The 6,000-nt window shown below is 49.9% G+C and overlaps 1 long non-coding RNA gene across 1 annotated transcript in view; it reads left to right on the top strand.

The window, feature by feature from the left end:
- The first annotated feature begins 2,601 nt into the window (after positions 1-2,601).
- The window catches only part of LOC136311097 (uncharacterized), a 39,858-nt gene continuing 36,459 nt past the window's right edge, over positions 2,602-6,000 (top strand). The window contains exon 1 of the long non-coding RNA XR_010726686.1: positions 2,602-2,732. This is a non-coding gene — a long non-coding RNA (uncharacterized lncRNA). The remainder of the gene's footprint in view (positions 2,733-6,000) is intronic.

The following is a 6,000-nucleotide window of genomic DNA, read 5'->3' as shown; positions in this document are numbered from 1 at the left end:
GCCTTGGTGTCCTTGGCTTGTGGATGCATCACTGCCATCTCTGCCTTCACCTTCCTTCTCTGTGTATCTGTTTCTCTGCATCCAAATTTCTCTCTTCTTGCAAAGATACTGGTCAATGTGGGATGTAGGGCCCATCCTAATCCAGTATGACCTGATCATAAGTTACATATGCAAAGACCCTACCTACTTCTGAATAAAGTCACATCCTGGGTAGACATGAATTTTGTGGAGTTAAGTACATACATCCAGTTAAGTACATACATCAAATAGAAGCGAGTGGTTGGCTACATACGGAAAGGGAGTAGGAAATGCAGATTAATGGGCATAAACAAGCAGGAAGGCAATAAGCAAACAGGAGAAAGGCCTTGACCAAACCAGCGATTGTGCATACACTCAGCGCCACAAAGATAAGCTTCCCGAACAAGTCTTGGCTCAGACTCAGGAAGACAATAGCAACAACAACGAAACCCCAATCAAAAATACACGCACTGTCTATTGAGATTTTCTAACCACAATCTGGCCTTTCTGTGGCGTGGAACCAGAATCCACACCATCCTGAAGTTCCAAAAGACCTCAGCTGAGAATTACATCCGACTGAACAGTCACCGTGTGGCCCTCTCATCCAGTTTGACAGGCTTCTGTTCACCCCCACCAATGTGTCACTCGCTACTCAATCATGATAATTGAGTTTGCATCTCATTTGCATAACGAACAACTTTCTTTGACTTGTCGTTTGCTTTTCTGATGTTCTTGTTTAATGAAAAAAAAATCAAATGCTTCTCTTTTTTATCGCTTCATATTCATTTGGAAATATCCCCTAATTTTTTTTTTTTTTTGTATTTTTCTGAAGCTAGAAACCGGGAGAGACAGTCAGACAGACTCCCGCATGCGCCCGACCGGGATCCACCCAGCACGCCCACCAGGGGCGAAGCTCTGCCCCTCCGGGGCGTCGCTCTGCTGCGACCAGAGCCACTCTAGCGCCTGGGGCAGAGGCCAAGGAGCCATCCCCAGCGCCCGGGCCATTTTTGCTCCAATGGAGCCTCAGCTGCGGGAGGGGAAGAGAGAGACAGAGAGGAAGGAGAGGGGGAGGGGTGGAGAAGCAAATGGGCGCTTCTCCTGTGTGCCCTGGCCGGGAATCAAACCCGGGACTTCCACATGCCAGGCTGACACTCTACCACTGAGCCAACCGGCCAGGGCCAATATCCCCTAATTTTTGTGAGCAGAGTAATTGAGTTGTGAGTTTGGTTGTTCCCCCCTGCTGCTTGGCTTAAGGAAATACAGATCCTCTTTGGAGAAAAAACACTTTCCTCAGCCCTGCAAGAACTTCCACAAATAAAGTTTCTTAGGACTCAAGAGTGCGATCTCAAGGGTCAAGAAAGTCTGGCCTGTGGTGGCGCAGTGGATAAAGCGTTGACCTGGAAATTCTGAGGTCGCCGGTTCAAAACCCTGGGCTTGCCTGGTCAAGGCACATATGGTTGCTGATGCTTCCTGCTTTCCCCTTCTCTTTCTCTCTCTCCCTCACTAAAATAAACTTAAAAAATTAAAAATCAAGAGAGAAAACAGTAAATATAACTTCCACACGAGAAAAATGGAGTAGGACAAATGATCATAAATGGTAAAGAAGGCAACAAGGAAGAGAAAATAAAAAGCAATGTGTAGAAAGAATAAAATGAGTTCAAATATATCAACATTAACTATATATATGATAATTATATATATATATTTGATAATCTGAACTTGCCAATTGAGAGAGTGTCAGAATACATTACAAATACATAAAACCCAGTTATATGTTTTTTATCTGAAACATTAGGACATTGAAAGTTTGAAAATGTGGATAAAACCAAATTTATTAGTAAATAGTCCACAAAATGCTAATTGGTGGAGTTATATTAATATTAGGAAAAATATGCTTTAGGAACTACAGGTAAGTTTCCAGGTTACAAACAAGATAGGTTCCATAGGTTTGAAAATGTTTAGCTATTTTCTATGCACAGAAAGGTGGAAAGAAATACTATGTTAAGACAAACATCTAAGTTGCACAGGTATTCCTTGGACACTCCCTTCTGATACTGGGTTTTGGCTCTTTTCTGAGAGAGAGTTGGTATCTCAGGTTTTTCAGAACCTGAGGCTGTCGTGCAGGTGGGCGTGGCCCAGGAAGGAGTAGGTATTGTGTTCAGGACAGTTTCCTAAGGTGCCCGGAACCTCCAGACTGCTAAACTGGAGGGCAAGTTTGTTCAGCATAGGATACTGAACAGCAGTCAAAGGAAACGGATCTTGGAGTAGCTGGTGACCCAAAGTTATGAACAATGGAAGTCGCTCCCTCTCCATTCCTAAGGAATGTGCCTTGCCGCAGGAATTAGAAATGACTCGGGGACGATTAATAAATGTCAGTCAGTGTTGTTGTGTGGTGTGAGAGCATGGGAGTGTGGACCCATGACCTCCTGGCTTTAACTCTGAGCCCCGCCTCTTACTATCTACAGGTTCTTGTGCAAGGCACCTGGCCTCTCTGTGCCTTGCTTTTCTTATCTATAAAATGCAGGTCAAAGGCAGTAAGCACAGAACAGCCTTTCTCAGACTGTAATATGGAAACACCGGCTTGTCGGGGGCAGATTCGGCCTTAGCCGCCCCGTGGCGGAGCCTGAGATCCTGCCTCTGCAATGAAAGCTCCCGGATGGTGGCAGTGCTGCTGCTGCTTAGGGTCGTTGTGACCACTGTGAGAAGCCACACAGGTAAGAAAGGCCCTGGAGCAGCAGCTGGAGGAATAAGAGGTAGTCATTATTATGCAAAACAAAGACTAAAAAAACGCATGTCTCAGTTACTGCTTTACTGGTGCTTTATCCCCTAGAACAGGGGTCTCAAACCCGCCCGCGGGCCGATGCGCAGACTGGCCCACAGATTAATCCACGAAGTTTGATTAGTCTGCGGGCCGCACAAAATTGGTGGGCGGGCCGCACGGCCACGAGTTTGAGACCCCTGCCCTAGAAAGTTCCCTGAAGACAGTTACTTGGTAACTAGGCTTCCTTTCTGGCCCGCTACTCGCAGAAGGGAAGGTGGCTCTGTTCTGGAGAGAGAGTCCAAGCTGGCCACCATGGTGGGTGACAGCGTTCAGCCACAGGAAGGTAGTCCCAGGAAGCATCTCTGGGTCCCACATAAAATGGGGCAATGGGGCCTCGTCTTTCCTCTCTGAGTAGGGCATAGACTTTCCTAGTGTAAAGAGCTCTGGGGAGAGATGAGTCCCAGGCTGGGGACCCCTCAACCTCTCAGGGTTAGGCTCCACAGATTGAGGACCTTGAGTGGCTCCATCCGTTCCGTTTTGCAGGATTTTCTTTAGCTGAAGTTGCAGTTGGGGTTGGAATGGGCTACCTGCTACCGCCTTTCTCTTAGGCCGGTGAGAAAGCAGGTGCTTGAATTGTACAGAGATAATTAGGAACATGGGCAGAGGAGACTGGAGTACAAACCAGGCTAGGGAACTTCCTAGGTACCACCATTTTATTTTCAAATATGAGGTTCCGGCAAGAAAAAAAACCAGCCAAGAAGCTCGTAGCTAACCTCTTCCTCCCCCTGCCCCCACGAAGCAGTCTCCAACCCCATGTGCCCGCTAGTTCTTCCTTTGGCTGAGGAGGAAAAGCTCACCGTGAAGCAGTAAGAGTGGATTTTCAGTGAAGAACTGCAACAAAGGGACTTCAATGAAAAGAAAAAAATTTCTTCAGCAGGCTTTATGGAAGACATGTGAAACATTAGAGAATAATGAAAAGTGGAAACAGCTAGTAAACTTCAGAAAAACATGTGGAAATGAATACTGCGGACCAGTGTTTTTTTAATTGCTGGTCCACAATAGAGTTAACCACCCGGATATTACCAGAGTTCAGTTATGCGCAGGGTGATTTATGCCTGAGCATCCTAGAAATAATTCTCCTATTTCCACTGGTCCCCCCCCCAGTGTGAAAAGGTTGATAACCATTTGTGGTAGACCACAGAGCTCATAGAAAGACCGACCAAAGAAAAGAGCAAGACAGGCTCTTGTAGAAAAAATTTAAAAAGTCTGTTTTTACGGACACAAGCAGCTTAGAGCAGTTCAGACAGGATTGTGGTGCTTCCAATGCAACTCAGAAACGGAGGTCTGGAATCAGAAGTCTCCAAAACGGAGGGTTGGTTCCCCAGGTTCTCCAGAAGCCGATCTGGCAACATGGAAGCTACTTTGCTTCCGAGGACTAGAAGGCCGAGCAGCAGTGGAAAGCTAAATGAGACTGAGCAGAGGCTGGCAGAGGGCAGCAGGCTTCTGCAGGGACAGCAGCAAGGATCTAGTCTTGGCACTGTTCATGGGAGGCCAGGCCTGGAGACATTCCTGTCTGAGCAACGTTAATGAAGCCCTGTACTCTATGGAACATTCTAATACAAGAGAAAAACGCTGCGATTCCTACCTCAAGGCCAGAGATTTCAACTAATAGGAGGGCGCGGAGGGCGCAGCACATGGACAGAGGGTTTCCTGGCGGTCGGCTGTGCCGAAGGGAACCCCGTGGGCAGCGCCGACCAAGCCCCATGGACTGTGAGGCGTCCCCTCCCTGGCAGAGGTTTGCACAGGATGGGATGGGATGAGATGAGCGCTGGGCTCACTGGAGGAGGAATGAGTGGAGACTCTCCAGAAAGAAAGAGCCGCTGTCACTTCTAAATTTTCCTCCTCTTCATATCTATCTATCTCTGGTTTCAGGAGAAAAACTTTTCTTTAAAAAACAAACAAACAAAAAAAAAACAGCCAAACAAACATACTCCAAACTACTCTGATAGCTGCTCGTCAGATAGACTAAATCTGTGGATGCGTCTTTCCCATGTCTTCCTTTATTAAAAGCCAGAAGAAAATGAGGGTATTTGTCTTTAAAAAAAAAAAAAAAAAATCCAGTTTTTCTTTTCCCCAAGAGAGGCCTCTAGAGTCTAGAGGCCTTGAAGACCAAGCCTCCCACTTTACCGGTCAGGGGGCCCAAGGCTGTTACATTCTTCACTGGCACACGGCACGTAGCGTGGCTGGACAGGGCTGGGACTCGGAGGGCGGCTCCCAGGCTGGGCAGGTCGCTAAGCCCCCTAAGCACCTGCCGTGTGCCTGGCTGTGTACCGCCGAGTGTGTGCGGGACAGGGCGGTGACACGGGGGTCACCCAGACCCTGACACCCAAGGTGGAGGGTGCGAAGGTCGGGGGAACGCACCCGGCGTGGGTGGTGTGTGCTCAGAGTAGGGAACCACTGCCGCTCACGTTAGAAGCTTCTGGACTAGGACCGGGCATGCGAGGCTGAGCCCTGTCTGCGGACGCAGAGCGGGGCGGGCGGGGGCACGTGGGAAACGCGGACAGCCTTTTCTTTATGGAAGAGGAGACCGAGTCACGGAGCGGTGCCGACACGCTGATGAGTTCAGACTTGACACCCACTTTTCCTCCTTGGACACTTGTCCCCTGGGACCACGGGGGGGGGAGCTCGGGACTGCCTGGCCTCCAACAACTCCACCCCGACCCCCTTATTCTCCGGAACGTCCTCGCGTGTCCTCTCCTGTCACCCCGTCTTCGTGTGGTTTCTGCCCGAGGGGGCTGGCTGCTGCGTCTCTGTCCCTTTGGACACTTGTCCCCTGGGACCACGGGGGGGGGAGCTCGGGACTGCCTGGCCTCCGACGACTCCACCCCGACCCCCTTATTCTCCGGAACGTCCTCGCGTGTCCTCTCCTGTCACCCCGTCTTCGTGTGGTTTCTGCCCGAGGGGGCTGGCTGCTGCGTCTCTGTCCCTTTGGACACTTGTCCCCTGGGACCGGGGGGTAGCTCGGGACTGCCTGGCCTCCGACAACTCCACCCCGACCCCCTTATTCTCCGGAAGGTCCTCGCGTGTCCTCTCCTGTCGCCGCATCACCCTTGCGCCCCGTCTTCGTGTGGTTTCTGCCCGAGGGGGCTGGCGGCTGCGTCTCTGTTCCTTTGTCATCTTTGGCTTCAACAGCGAAAAGCCACCGAGACTTCCGTTGGGCC

This window comes from Saccopteryx bilineata, chromosome 7 (assembly GCF_036850765.1).
Source record: "Saccopteryx bilineata isolate mSacBil1 chromosome 7, mSacBil1_pri_phased_curated, whole genome shotgun sequence".
Taxonomy (NCBI): Eukaryota; Metazoa; Chordata; class Mammalia; order Chiroptera; family Emballonuridae; genus Saccopteryx; species Saccopteryx bilineata.
Note: the sequence above shows the minus strand (reverse complement) of the source record. Positions and strands in the feature narration are given on the sequence as shown.